Here is a 16,264-nt window from a genome sequence, read left to right as displayed (position 1 = left end):
GCGACGATTATATAATATTCTTTCTTTATTTATATCTCCTCTTTTAAAAATTGCAATTTGTCTTGACGAAGACGGTCGACGATTTTGTATAAAGGTCTTTGCACTGATAACACGTTGTGGCAGCACTCAACAGCATTACCACCACTCGACACTAACTAGTGTCGGACGACGGCAGCGCAATGGTTAGCGCCTTAGGTTACGAACGTTCGGGACCCGGGTTTCAAATCCCGGCGATCGGAGTCCGATTTTTCTTCCACGCATCTAAATTAGAGGAAACATAGCAGTACCCCAACAGCGATATCTTACAACCAACGCTACAATTATCACGGACAATACTTACACCTCAACGCAAATATTTTCCCAGCTTTTAATTAATCTTCTAAGGATAGATTGACTGTATAGATCGTCTACTAGAGTTTTTGAGTGGTCATAATTGGCTCTGCTTGTGCGATTATATTATATAGAAGTGAAATCATTCAGAACGTTGACCCTGAACACGTATATGGCGGTCAATGAAATCTACTCTCCTTTTCTTCGCTTCTCGACGAAATCAAGAGCTCGTAGCCGAAATCACATAACCGAGTTCACAGCGGCAGAACATCTTTTCGAACTCGATGTTTTCGATTGGGCGGCGCGTTTGTGATTCTCATTAGTCGACCAAGACCGCCCCGATGGCTATACACACGCGAAACATTCTTCCATGGCGGGCACCAGGGGAAAAAGGACGAGTCGCGGGTGGAAGGAACGTATCAATTGTATCGACGCATTGTTGCTCGACGAACGAGCAGATGAGTTTCGCTCAAAGATGCTTTTAGTCATTGTGGCCCTGATCTCAGTGTGGTGATCCAGGCCCACGAAATGGACCGAAGCATCGATGAATTCGACGTTAGATGTCGGTGTATCGGCTTCGAAGATTCTTCTCTTCTTTTCAATCCACCGCTCTTCGATCGATTCGATAGAAAAACGCATCACGGTGATCACCTTTGAACGAGTGAACACGTAATGGGAAAGAGATCCGCTTTAGGTGTCACGTAACAATTTGGAGACACTGGTTGAAATTACGTGGAGAGACGAGGGGGGAAGGATGCCTGTGAAAGGTGATGGGTTAGGGAAATGGAATGTGATGTTTTGAACTTCGTGGTCAAGGAATTTGTTACGATAGAACAACACAAGCAAGGAATGCATATCCTAAAAGCAATATCTCTGAAATATATATACCGGATTGACATTATTGAAGAATACACGTTCAAAACACAGGTTTCATTATTATTATTATTATTATTATTATTTAATTTGTACTTTACAATTTGTCCAGCTGGACATTCGGTAAATTTTTCTAGCAAGAACACAGGTGACTGAGAGATATACCCAAGTCCTTGCGTCGTGAACTAAAAATGTGTACATGTTTCACGGAAACGAATATCACAATTGAAAAATTGACTCTATGAGACTCTAAAAACTGGAAGACTGTAAAATTTGTAGAAGAACAATTTTTCATAACTAAATGGTCAAATTGCTAATAAATTTCTACTTCAAACTATCCAATTTCGCAAAGAAGTTCACGTATAAATACAAAATAGGAAGCTTGAAGAAGCTACAGGATGCATGAGAAATCACAGATAACGAAGCGACATTGCTATACACTGAACCTGGCTTCCAGTAACGGAACAAAGAACAAAACGCATAAGCTACTCGTCACCTTTCACATTCAATCATCTTTCAACTTTGTCAACGAGCAGAATTTTTCATAACTAAATGGTCAAATTGCTAATAAATTTCTACTTCAAACTATCCAATTTCGCAAAGAAGTTCACATATAAATACAAAATAAGAAGCTTGAAGAAGCTGCAGGATGCATGAGAAATCACAGATAACGAGGCGATATTGCTATACACTGAACCTGGCCTACAGCAACGGAACAAAGAACAAAACGCATAGGCTACTCGTCACCTTTCATATTCAATCATCTTTCAAATTTGTCAACGAGCAGAAACGCTTGAAAGAAACGGGTGGACCGTGGCACGAAGTCGAAATCGTGTTGTCGCCAGTTTACGAAGCTTTTCTCTGGTTGCACGCGCGAGGTGAGCGCGTGCTGTACGCGCGTACGCGCTCGCGTGAAGGAGTGCCAAGCACTCGGAGGAAACATCTGGCCCCATACTCGAGAGCTCGAAGTCGAGTGGAACTCGAGTCGAAGTGGTGCTCGACGCGAGCGAGCCGTCGAAATATAAAGCGTTTCCGCGCTTTTGAGCTTTCGCGCGAAGCTGACGACGCGGAAGATCGGTCGTCGAGAGAGAGGAACAAGCTACTTCGTCGGGACACGTCGTTCGACGCTCCTTCTGCGTTCGTTGTGTTCCCCCTTTCTCATTTCATACGCCTCGAGATGCCTAATAAACGTTGCTCGTCGCTTCGAGGCGCTATTCAACGACAATTCGCGCGTCTGCAAACACTTCACGATCGAACGGTTGCTTATTGCGTTTGTTGCGGTAATTAGCTCGTTAATTAACTGGACGTTTGTAGCATTAAGAAGATTGCGAAACGGTGAAATCGAAAGGCGTAGGTCTTGAAGAGACATGACTATGAAATTGACGATGCGAGGCGTTATGAGCGAAAGATGCATTGGATCGATATACTTGAAGAGTAAGTACGATAGAATTTCATTTACTTAGACTCGTTGAGATGCACCTATTCTACTTGATTCGCCAACTATGAACTACTGCAACCTGACATTCTTTCGTTGAATGTGAATAATTTAACAATTACATTGCATATATTACACAGTAATATTTAACAAATATTACATAATTTAATAATTATGAATAAATTGATGGGCATTGCAATTATTATATCTGCATACTCCAACACGAGTAATACAAGTTCGCATTTCTATAGATGAAGTTATTTGCCAGGGAGTTCAGACAATCGTACAGCCAAGTAAAACTTCGTTCCAATGAATATCACTTCAGGCAATTAACATCCTTTTCTGTCGTGAACCAACGTAACCAAAAGACGCGACTAACAAACCTGAAAGGACGTGACTAGACAATAACCATCAAAAAGCCACGTAGTTTGCAAAAACTGTTCATGGAAAACCAATGGAACCAAAGAACGATCCTGTGAAACCAACGTTGTCCGTCGTTTTTCTACGACGGAGCAGTCAGAGGATTTAACACGGTTCAGAAAGCATTGACCGTGGTAAAAAAAAGGCTGGCAGGAACGCAGCACGTCCGGAGAACAAACGATCCAGCTTGCGGAGGTCTGTAGGTTTATCGTATGCGACGTTTTTCGGGGTGGCACGCGCGTCGGGCCGTAGCACGAAGTCGAGTTTCGCACGTATGCGTGTGCCAATGCCAAGTGAATCCCGGTGGCGTACAGAAGAGACCCCCCGCGAATGGGCGTTCATTGTCGCGGTTGCTTACGGGGGTTCTCCGTCGTTGAATGCGCCTAGTCGTCTCGAGCCGTCGCGTTCTCGACTCTGTTCTCTCTAATTTCGCCGGCGATCCGGAAAAGGGTGGCCTGCGAACTCGGTCGTGCTACGAGGCCATTTCTCTGCGATTCCGTTCTCTTCAAAACGAATCTTCGGTAATCTTGCTTCAAATCGAATCTCTCGTGACACCACTCGCGAATGTATGCTTTCCTTAGTAACACAAATTTAGCGATCTTCTACGTACGAAAATTTTGTATTTCTGTCTTTAGATTTTTGTAATATTTCACCGATGGCAACGTAATATCACCAGATGCGTGGCTTATAGATTTCCATGAATTTGTTGGGACTGTATCAAATATAGACGGGTTAAAAATTGTTCATAATCGAAATTGGGGAATTACAAGAGAAATCGCTTAGCTCGACTCAAATATTCTTCTGTCTCGAAGAATCCTACCTTAACCTAAGGAACCTAAGTCTTGTTCAAATTAATCGTAGATTTATCGCGATAGATTTTTCGCAAAGTTACCAAATCATTAGGAATCTTCGTTGATTTCTGGCATGATGGAATACGAATACGTAAAAATCCATGTCGAAACGAGCACGTCGATCAAATGACCAGTAGCAGACAGAGAGACCCCCCGCGAAGGGGGTACACGGTGGCCGTGGAGGAGGTAGGGGGCTCGTGGCGGGTGCCATTGTCGCGGTTCCTCGCGGGGGTTCCTCGCGATTGAATGGCCCTTCGCCCTGGGAGGCACCGCGACGCCCGTTTTCGCTCTATAATTTTAACAGCCGAGTCGATGATTTCGTCTCTCCGCCGTTGCGCGCGCGCGAGCGCGATCGCAAAGAGCACACGAGCGCCTGTTCGCTCTCCTTTTTTTCTTTTCCCTTCTTTTCCCCCCTTTCCTTTTTTCTTTTCACTTTTGCAATCCGGGCACCGTTGCTCGCAAACAACTGCCGCCAGGCCACCTGGTTGTTCTAAGCCGATCGAACAGAAAATCACGTACGGTTCCTCCGCCTTGGTCGCCACCCAGAGTAGCCGAGTGTCCCATCCAGCAGGGTTACTGACCAAATGTCAACGGATTTTATATCAAAAACTTCTGTACAACACCATCGATACCGAAATATTAGAAATTACAAAATTAGGATTATCGCGTCAATGGAGAGATAAATAAATCAAACAAAAATCAAACTCCATCCAGATAAATCGTACAGTTTCTAACAGACTAAGCACTGCTCGTATACTCAGGTGCTGAAATTTAGAAATTTGAAAAACGTGACGTTTGTTTCTCTTCGGGTTTCGCTCGTCCACGAGCAAAAACGTCTCGAAATTTCTTTATTATATGATTGTATACCTACAATAAATGTATCGAGTTTCGTCTCACTTGTTTTTTTTTTTTTATTATTTAATTTGTACTTTACAATTTGTCCAGCTGGACATTCGGTGAATTTTTCCAGCTCTCACTTGTGCACCAAGGAGATTAAATAACTGATTATAGGCGCAATAAAATAAATAAAATCTGCGGAAGAACGCAAATATCTAAGAGTACGAAGATTACAGAAATTTCTAACTTTCGTCCAAAACATCTCAGTGTATAAAATTCCCAAGTTCAACCATCGATTCTCCAAAGAAACCGCTATAACTTAGCAATTTTCTGCGGTGTAGGTACTCGTATCGAACTCACCGACAACATGGCGGTCTTGGTAGCCGTCCTGGCCAGCTCCACCCTCGCTCAACCGTCGATTAATTAGGGGTTTGCTCGGTTATATGCGCGGTAGCATTGGCCGAGCTCTACGGCTCCTCTCCCGCGGTGGAGAACCGTGACCAAGCCACGAAGTCAGGGAGGTTTCGTTTAGCGATCATTACGCTTTTAGCACTCGTGTTCCCGCCCAGAGTACGGGGCGCCCCCTAGCGCGGCCCGGAATAAAGTAAGGGAGCCAAAGGACCCCCCATCTCGCCTTTATCCAGTATGGAGAACCAATGGGGGCACCCGGTGTCGGGCACTGTGCAATGGGACGCACAGAGAGTATGTGGGACACGGTGTTCTCCGTATGTCGTCCGGTCTACCCCCCACGTGCACGATTCCGTAACTTACCCCCCAGCCCCGTTCTAACCCCCTTCGCCCTCCCCTCCTACCCAACAGTCACCACGTCGAGCTCGTCTAAGCGAAAATAAGTAGCTATCGCGTGCCGGCGATCGAGAGAAAAATAAAGCGAATCGAAGCTGCTTCTGCGAGTGGACGATGGTGCACGCTTTCGGTTTTTTACGCGGGGATGCTGGATCATTCGAGCTGCGCACGCGATACGTTTAGAAAGAGGGTTTGCAGCCTGTTTTATGCTGTTTTGGAAGTTGCTTGAGAAATAAGTTTTCCGATGGTCGTAAATGGAACAAGGAGGTTCCACAGGTTCTTATCTTTATAGACACGATGGAAATATTGGAAGCTAAGTGTAGATCTGTTTTCTTCGTTAAACGTTATAAGTAAAGAGTAGGCTGTGCGTGTTCGTGCAATCTTGTGTTTTATGGGTACGATAAGGGCACGTAGATTTGTTTTACGTATTAAATAGTATATGATTATGTTAAGTATTATAAATATTAAATATTATAGCAAGAACGTTACTTTGGATGTTTTATATATTTTTGCATATAACTTGAATTTTGTATACGTAGCGGAAAACTTTGGATAGCCAAACTTTGGAAAACTTTGAAATGATAATCGGGGAGAGAAGTTGGGAAAGAAAAGGGAAATGACAGAGCGGGTGGACGAGGGTGAGATGGTGGATGGAATCACGGTGAGCGGGCGTGTGCGATCTCTTGTGTGAAAGCCTACGGGTCACTAACTAAACCAATGAGACCGTGCTGAGATTAAATAATTCATGCTGCGAGTGTAATCCGCAAATTTGTTTGGGATTACGTGTGCGCCGCGTTTGCGCCGCGTGCGGTCAAACAATGGCTATCTTTCACCCCGAACCGCCGTGTCCCATCCTTTTTTTAATCTCTCAATTAAAAACAGCTCCACGCTCCTCTGCTTTCACTGCCCTCCTTCCGCCTCATTTCTATTCGCGCGATGAATTTCTAACTTTAAAAGGTTCTCTTTCTCCATTCATATTTTTTATTCAAATTTTTTATTCGAATTTCTCACACAATTCTTTTCATCGAGGGTAAATAAAATCATCTTCGAAGACTAACAGAACAATTCGAGATTATCAGCTGTTTATGGAGTTTGGTTCGGGTCTCTGTGGACATAGAAAAAAGAGAGGAGATGTTCGCTTTCGCCAGGAGATGTTCGCTTTCGCCAGGGGACATTTTTCGCCCCCTTTCGGGCGACGGTGTCTCGTCGTATCGCCCACGCTTACATCTTGATTCGCGGCTGCTCGCGCTATAAATAATACCCCTGCCTCTCTCTCTTTTTTTCACAGAATTTTATGATCAGCCTGCGTATTATGTGGGGCGAAAATTTAATGGCTAAGCACCGCGTACGTCCCTCGCGAGTAATGGCTGGCCTCTGCAGAAAAAGACGATCCTGCAACGCAAGAAACATCGACGACGAACATCGAAACATCGCGCCGTTGGTCGAAAATCCTGTCTTCTTCTTAACGTTCAAACAGAACGATCAAAAACGCTACCGCGAACACGCTTTCAAATTGCGACTCTGTTCAATTGCTTCTGTATATCATTGTAATGGAATTTTGTGGAATAACTTTGAGCTTTTAAGCATAACATACTTGCATAATAATATCCTTGCTATCATCGTCGTTCCGTTTTTTATCTTCCAATTTTTATTCCAATAATTCCCCGATCACCGCCAAAGGAAGAGCGAAGATCCTCTTCCAAAGATGCTCGAGCAACAAGGGCCATTTCTTTCACGGCAAACGCCGCACCTTCGATCCTGAATCCCGGCGAGGAAATAAAAAACGCGGGTTCACGAGCCAGAGGAGACACGAGGGCTCGAGAGTTATCAATGAACGAGATAAGGATCGTCGATGAGGTCTCGGAGACACACGGCCAAGAGAACGAGCGTGCACAGCCCCTCTTGACCTCCTGTTCGCCTCATCGCCGCCATCGTCTAGACATTCTAAATTTGAATAATATTTTTATGAATGAGTGGACGCGCCATAAATCGCCCCGTGAATACTGTGGGACCGGCATAAGGTTAGTTGTGCATGGCCGAAGCCACACGCTTCGGCCCGGGATCGGTCCAGGCGAGAGAAAGAGAGGCACGAATACCGTTTATTAATGCTCCGGGATTAAATCCTCCAGGATCGAGCGTGTAACGGAATGACAAACAATGGAACGATAATCGAATGGATGGAATTCGTGGCACGGAATTGGGGAACACTTTCGTTCCGGCTGTTAATCAGTTGATCATGTCGAAGGCGGGTTGCGGTGGTTTTTTAATTCCTTTCGAATATACGAATATGGTGATAAGAAGAGTGTAAGAAAGTAGATGAGGTAAATGGTAGGGTTAAAGAATAGTTGAAAAGCAACATGAAGAGTTACAAGATTTTCATCTATCTTCTACAACTCTGGCTAATTCATACTATTTTCTGTTCCTCCTAGATCTTTCTTCTTTTTATTTTATTTATTAAAATTTACAATCAATTCTCACATTGAGAATTTTCAGTAACTTTTTCTGACGTGGCGCAATGACATGGCTAATTATTTATAATAAGTTAATACTTATTATAGATAAGTATATTTTATAGGTATGTATTATAAATAAGTAGATATAATTAATTTAGATAACTAATTGAATCTAGCGTTTAGGTTTAGCGGATAGTGTCTCTTCAGCCTGCGGATCTGGTCCGACGTATCAAGTAGTCCAGTAATTAGGGGGTTTCGTTGTTTGTTGACTCCTTTGCTATATCTGTCGCTATATTTTGCTTATTCATAAACTTTGTGATTATGATTGGCACCTATAGCGATAATGAAATATATTTCTAAGGTATTCTACCTACGTGTCGAAATTAACGCAGAGGAAAGTTTCGTGTTTGGAACTTAAAATTGTATCTGGAAGACCATAGCTGGTACAACTGGAGAAAGCGAACGTATGAGGAACATTTGGCTGGCACGAGCTCCGTGGCGGCCTGAGTTCCTCCGTTCCGGTTGTCGGAGAACAATTGCAGACAATAGCGAAGACATGGAAAAAAGGGAAAATCCAATTGGAACCATTTGTTTCGGATTGCGCTCCACTCTCGCTAAAAATTGTTCCGTCCAGCAACACACTGGCGACGTGCAGTGCAGACGAGGTCCAACAAATCATCCCTCGTGCCGTTTCGAGAAAGTTGAGCAGTTTCTTTAAATCCTTTTGTTACTCAAAACCTTCTCTGGTCCATGCATCTAACAAATGTTCTGTTTCCTGCAAAACCTGTACCAAAGTGACAGTACCAGGTGTAGAACGTATAAAACTTGAGTTTTATAACTTGAGTCTTATCGCGAAGAATGTGAGAATTTGAAAAAGAAGAGGATCGATGGTCTACCAGGGAACATAATCGATACTTGTATAGTACTGAATGGAGGATCAGTAGGGTGTGGCAGAGAACGAAGAAAACGACGATGCTACTTAGGAGTAGGGGATGCAGGCGATCGCCGCAAGATATCTAATCCCATTCTCCGCGCGATTAAGTAAACATCGCATTAAGGTGGCTGGAACACGTGAGACGCGCGAGGTCCGGTACACGCGTATCGGTAACAAATGCGAGGCGATATAAAATAATAAGCCTATTAGTCACGGGTCACGGGGATCTACCTTTTGTAGGGTGAACATAGAGCACGTGTGTATGCTTTGAATCTATCATTGTGCTTGGGATATTTATGACACGTGTTCCTATGTATCACCGCGAATGAATCTTTTCCTTGGACAACACTGACGCGGCCCTGATCGATTTTCGGTGTCCAAATTCAAGACTGGAAAATTGGACCCGGACATGAACCTCGGACAAATTAAATCTCGTTATAAATAGATCCTCCACCTTAGATTTGTGCAAAATCCGAGTACTGATTGCTCGGTATCAGTGCGTTTTCGGACGATGAAAGCTAAAGCTTCAGGGTTGGCGAAGTGTCACCTACAACTTGACTAATATCGTCTATCTATCAAACTTGCGAATTTTTCGAATGGTGGTTGAACCTAGAACAGAAAGCGAGATATCCTTGTATATTTACCGAATGTCCAGCTGGACAAATTGTAAAGTATTAGGTCGTCTGAAAAGTTTCTTTCATTTTATAAGGAAATAATGGATGCACAAAATTTTCTGTTTTATATTATTTTATCTTAAGTAATATTTATTTATTTATAATACTTACTTATAAATTATACTTATCTATAATAAGTATTAACTTATTATAAATAATTAGCCATGTCACTGCGCCACGCCAGAAAAAATTACTGAAAATTCTCAATGCGAGAATTGATTGTAAATTTTAATAAATAAAATAAAAAACAAAAATATTATTTTATCGAATTACGTATGATCCATTTTGTTCTATCAAAATAAAGAACACAACGTTGGACAGATTAGGTTTCATGTTTGTATAAAGATGCATCGTTGTAAAAAACGTGTCTGTAAAAGAAAGACACTTTTCAGACAACCTAATACAAATTAAATAATAAATAAGAAAAAAATCCTTGCATTTAACAACACATGTGCGCTACAAATACACTTAGTATAGGCTCACATATGATACGATTTACGATTCACAAATTCCAAGATAACAAAGACTCGCTGCATCCTTGGCGAACATCTCATTAGCCCCTTTTCTTATAATATCATCCGAGTTTCTCTATACCGTTCATCAAATTACGACGTAGATATCCTAATACGATACTTATTACAGGTGGAAATTTACGAATAGCGAATTACACTCCTGGTTTTCTTACGAATCCATCTCTTCACTGAATCACTCGTAATACAACTGGTAAGAAATTTCATCGCCTACCGTTTCACGCAATTAAATCGCGAAACGAAAGACTGATATTTCGAGTTTCAAATTTTTCAAAAGGCGCTTCCAAACCAAAAACCCTGCGATTCGTTGTTGATTCGCATTGCGACGTGCGAGAAGGGCGAAACGAGAGGTCGCGAGAAGGAAAGATAGAAGAAGAGAGGAAACGAGGGGCCAGAAGAGAGCGAGAGGAGCGGAACACATGTCGTTCGCTGTACCCCGCGGTGCCACGGGCTTCGATGCGTGGGATTCATATATTAAGCGCGAAGCACCGGCCAAAACCCGGCGATGCGGCGAGGAGGATAAGAAAGGTAGAAGGGAATGGAGAAAGACGGTTGTCGGGGGTGAGACGAGGACGGAGGCGGCAGGAGCAGCCATCGGATCGGCAAGGAGGACGGCTGCGAAGCGAACCAGAGACAGATGAACTAATGCTCGAAACCGCGGGGGGCTCGTGCTTTCGAGCGTCTAATGATTTAGCCGGTGCAACGACGCGCCGCTGGTGCTGGCACCGGTGATACGCGCGCGCGAGATCCATCCTTGATGCTCGCTGGATATTCGACCGACAACGATCGCGAACTCGATTTTCATCGGGGCCGCCATTCGTCTCGCCTAGACGACCGTCTAAGTGCCGCTTGATCGCCCTGGCCATCTCACATCCTTACGAGAAAAACCTTGAATTACTCGGCTCCGAGTCTTTCGATCCTCGACTTCAGTGTCTACGGAGAAATTTAAAATCGGTGCTATTTTTATTCTGTTAGAATCAAACATACTATAAACACTTATTATCCAAGTTATAGTACCACGCCAAAATAATTTACTTATAATTCTCAATGAGAATTGATTGTAAAATTCTACCAAATAAAATAAAAAAAAATGTTTTATTCTGATTGTTCTGCAGAAACTTAGTACGTTCTTTCTTCAGGAACTTGCTTAGATGGATACTTTTCTCTCCGCAGGAACATGAAGCGCAGGTAATTGTTTTATACGTATATAACTTTTTGATCGACAGGTACTGGTCGTATTTCGCCAACTCTGATTAGATGGATACCTTTGTCTCGTCAGTGGAATTTTACATTGTTAAATTTCGAACAATTCTTTGATTCATTAATCACTCGATTATGTTTAGGAAAATTTGCAGGTAGTATTATAATATTATGATATTTGGTAGTTAATATTTATAAATATTAATTATATAATCGTGGAAGAAGAGAGGAGATTTCCAAAGAGAGATTTACAATATCATGACAGGAGACGTGTTTTCATAGCCAGCTCGCGTGATCGATTAACGAGAAGGACGGATCGACCACGATCGTTGGATAATTCTCGAATTCGCAGACAGTATATGATCGTGGTTGAAAGCGAGCAGGGTCACCAATCACCCCCTACGGAAGGTCCTGGTGCTTTATGACCGTATTCGCAACGACCACGCGGTCGGAGAACGCGGTTACGTGCATGTAAACGCGCCTTTCAATCTCGTGAGAGGACGTCATATCGGCGTTCCAGCTTGGTGCCGCGTAAATTCGCGCGTACTATTTTCAGCGGTAAAAATCGAGAAGTTTCAAGTTGCGTTTAAATCTCCACCACATAAATACGAGTAAGTTAAAAATACAATGGTTAGAAAATAGAGATTTTGCTCGTGATTACAATAATGAACAACTCTTATTGTAGTTCACTGAAGGGTGTTATAAATTTTTATGAAAAATGCTAGAAATATCTAAATCGGTCGCGTGAGCGGAATTTCCACGCGAATTCGATGTATAAACTGGCGATCGCGATCGCGTGTGGATTGTACCGACGTCGACACACGATCGAAATTATTACAAACGTTGATAAAAGGTTCCTGACCTCGTTTTATAACAGTCCTTTCTAAATTTTAATGCTTTATAGATATCTTTACTGTTATAATGTACATTTATAACGTAATAAAGTTAATTTCAGAAAAGTTCGAGTATTATAGAGTGAAATTCTTAGACTTCTAAGAATGTTCGAGGAACATCGATTTGGGATCGGTTAACGATTCGACAATGACGAAGACAAAATGATTCATTTCTATGATGATGGCGCGACCGTGAAATAATGATGTTTAGTATCTTTTAAACGTGGAATAGGGCAATTCGAAAGTCGCTTTCTATTTTTGCGGGAATAATATTGGTGAAAAAGGGGATTTATTACGAGGCCGCGAATAAAGAAGAGGAGAAAGAACGATAATAGCGCGAAATCGCGAAAAAAGGGATCGGTCAGTGTCCGGTTGAGTGTACGTGACTCATATCAATGCATCACGTCGGAAAATAATTGTACATGTGGACGCAGGCACGCACGTTCGACGTAAATTCTTCACGTGTACAACGCTCGCCGTAAATCGCCAGCAACACGCGGCTTGCTCCCTTTTTTCTTTTTTTTTTCTTTACCCTCCGTTCGTAAATTTCTTCCTTATCGGGAGTAATTTACGTCTGGCCTGCCGAAAAAATAGCGCGATTCTGCAAGCTGCACTTTTCCACCCTTTCCTTTCTTCCATTCTTTTTATTTCATTCGAGGAAAAAAAACTATCCCGCGTTTCTTTTTACAAGAAGAATGCGTTGCTCGTTTTAGAACTTTTTTCTACAGATGTTTAAAAGGATTCTGAACTTTATCCACCATATCTAAGTTAGTTCAAAGAATGTTTATGAAAATTATTAACTTCTTTTTAATCCTAAAATATATAGAAAAACCCTCTAAGTAAATAAAGAACAAACCTCAAAAAATACGTCTATTTGGCAATGAACGAATAATTAATTACTCCATAGCACTCTCTCACACATAATTCTTCAGCCTTCAACTTTTGAGTCGCATTAAAAAATTCCCAACTACCACTCTTTCCTTCCATTAAAAAAAATCTTGATCTGTGGAAAGTCTTCCAAGGTCACCAACAAGAAACAAAAAACGAAGGTACAAAAAGAGGCAGACAACCACGTGGCATAGATCTCGTTTGACGTAGAAGTCAGTCGTAAATCAGGAGCTCGTAATAAGTCGTATATCACGATTTCCCCTTTTTTTCTTTTTCTTTTTTCGGATATTTTCCAACTCCTTCGTAGAATCACTGAACGGACACTGCGGACGACCAATATTGTTCAAACACTGATCGAACAGCCAGCTTTTTCGCTTGATTCCATCTCCCTGTGAAGTCGATGCTCGTTGACCTCCCTTCTGCCACCACCACTATCCGCAAAAGACGAGTTTCACTTCCGTCGAGGATATATACGGTGCATGCAGGTCTCCGTTGGCGGCCCATAAGGGCCAAAACACCATAAACTTTTATAGCCAGTAGTGGTTTCGTTGAATTTCCCTTTGTATGATTTATGGTCTCGCCTTAGTTCATTTTGGTTCGAATAAAAATTCTGCCGCGAAAGTGTCCTTCCCTGCTCGTGTTTTTTCTCTTCCTTTCTTTTCTCGTCTTCTACATTAGTCTTGTTACCTTGACTTTTCCTGACGGTCGTTGTGTAGTTTCACTTTGAAACCAAACATCTTCTCAATTCTTTCTGTGCTCTGTAAGCCTTTGACTTTTAACGTTTACCCACGAAGTCTATTAACTGTCCGAAACTTTTTTGTTACATTGTAGTTTCAGAGATTAAACTTTGGAAAGTGTTTTGAGCAAGGTGCATTTTTTTATTTGGATTTTTTACAAAATAGAAAATCTAGGGGCGTATGTGCAGCAGATGACTACTGCTACTGCTCCATCTATTTGACTACGCGCAATTTTTCCGACAAAGTGTTACGCTGAAAAATGCATCCGCAATTCGTCTACAAATCATAATAATGATATTAAAGAAAAATGATAAGAATACAATATGACGAATGATTTCAAATCGACGTTTGTAAGATTGCAACAAAAGATTTGCTACACGTTTCTTGAGAACGTCTAAATCACAGGAGGACCAAGCCACAATCCCATCGCTCCATTATGCGGCTGTTAGAACGAGAAATTGAGCAGTTTTCGTCGCAATTTTCTGGAACCCGCAGTGTGGTCCCAAACACGAGAACGAACTTGAAGATTCGTGAGTAGATGGGGCCGTGAGATGTACAGAAAAAGCCCCCGAAAACAGAAATCCAGATCGTGGAAGGAGAAGGAGGAAGATGACGGGGGTGGAAAAAGTGAAAAGCCGAGGAGAGAAAACACGACGTCGTGTATTGTCGGTGAAAAGAGATGCAACCAGGTAAGAATCGGATGGAAAATGGGGATGAAAAAGGCGCGGCAGGATCACTGTCCTGCGAGAACTTGGTCCAGCCCTCCGCGATCCAATGAAACGAAGCCACCCAGGATGCTGGTCAACAATGATCTCCACCAAGTCATTCGACATCGACCTGAAATCACCGTTAATGGCCCGTGCAACGAACCAAAATCCTTTTGTCGTTTTATTGCGAGCAGTTCCTCGTTTCCTCGACTCCGAGATATTTTGCCCTTCCTGGACATGTGCATCTCGTGATCTTTTGATTCGTACGGAGCTTTCTGGGACTGTGGAATTCCATCTCCAGTTCCAACTTTAGAAGAACGAGAGAATTACAATTTTCAGTATTTGGGAAGAATTTCCTGAAAATTTGAAGGACAGGAGTTGTGCGAACATTTCTTGACGATTTTGCGAAGATCTCGTGAACAGATTTTTGACAATCTTCTGAAAATTTCATCGACAAATTGAGATACATTGTCAGTGAAAATTTGACCAGACGCTCCGAGAGATTCAGCAACAAAGAACTATAGAATGATAATTTTCTTAATAAATCAATCATCCAAAGAAGATAAGGGCAGAGAAATACGTTAACTGAGTTCTACAGATACTTCCTATAGGCAACATTGCAAAGTTTGTGCGTATTTTTATAATGTTCCTACTGCCTGTACTGGTAATTATGCCTCGTAGATTCCTCACAACCTATAGAAACATATGTCGTAAAAATGTTTCACTGGTACAGGATTCAATCGTTGATCCAGCTCCAAAATTCGTCAATTACTACCATTGTCCTTTGACTAATAAAACTGTAGAGACTTTCCTGTTTACCACACGACCAAAAAAAGTCTCTCCATTCAACTAGATTAATTTCGGTCGCGGAGAGACGAGCTTGATTTCCGAATCAGAATTCACGGTGCCCCGTCATAAACACAGACAGGTATAGGATACGTAGAGAGAGAAAAAGAGGAAACCGAAAGAAACTGACGCAATGGGTGGCTTGATTATAATAGAGGTATCATTCCGCTGAACGATACGCTTCCTCTTCCCCTCGAATAATTGCAAATGGCGTCCTTTTATGCCGCAGGGGCGGCTGATCAAAGCCGCGGATAAATAAAAGATAATCATCTAATTATTCCATTCAAACGGTCGACTGCTGCCTCTCCACACATTCTCCGGGCTACGATTGCGTTGCCCGGTCATTAAGATCTCCGCTGATCGTGTTTCTCCATCTTTCCTACTCACCCGATTCTCGACGAATCACTGTGACCAAGGACGAGGGTGTGTTGCGATACAATGCGTGCCGAACTTGATATCGATTTAATTGTAATGGAACTTGAACGCCCCCGGTGGTAATTATGCGGCAAGATCCGATTATGCAGGACTATGCACTAACTATCGATCGTTTGTTTCGAGTTCGGATCGAGCTGCTTCCCTTTTGGTTACGGTGACGTGTGATCTGTGATACGGACCATCATAATGGAGCACAAATGATGGCTGATATACATCGAGTCTATTAAAAGCCTAACGTATCTAATGCCAAGAATCTAATGCATCAATCATAAAAATAGAAACAGATTGAAAGACAGTTGCTACAATTATGCAACAAATAAAATTGATTGGTCTGAGCGTAAAATAATTAGGCACTCTTTCCAACCTCGTACTACGATACAATTTTTTCACAAGAAGATCAGGTTATTCGTTGAATCG

General features: G+C 42.3%; 1 long non-coding RNA gene across 2 annotated transcripts in view; it reads right to left on the bottom strand.

Moving 5' to 3' along the window:
* The window catches only part of LOC138179070 (uncharacterized), a 174,511-nt gene that overhangs the window by 55,052 nt on the left and 103,195 nt on the right, over positions 1-16,264 (bottom strand). The window contains exons 3-4 of one of the 2 annotated variants that reach the window (XR_011172920.1): positions 9,392-9,546; positions 8,067-8,787 (exon numbers count right to left, since the gene is read on the bottom strand). This is a non-coding gene — a long non-coding RNA (uncharacterized LOC138179070). Of the gene's footprint in view, positions 1-8,066; positions 8,788-9,391; positions 9,547-16,264 lie in introns of those variants that run through there. The other variant, XR_011172919.1, reaches the window with a different exon arrangement.

This window comes from Bombus flavifrons, chromosome 4, assembly GCF_040668555.2.
Source record: "Bombus flavifrons isolate JBK064 chromosome 4, iyBomFlav1_principal, whole genome shotgun sequence".
Taxonomy (NCBI): Eukaryota; Metazoa; Arthropoda; class Insecta; order Hymenoptera; family Apidae; genus Bombus; species Bombus flavifrons.
The sequence above is the reverse complement of the archived record's forward strand: the minus strand, read 5'-3'. Positions and strand labels throughout refer to the sequence as shown.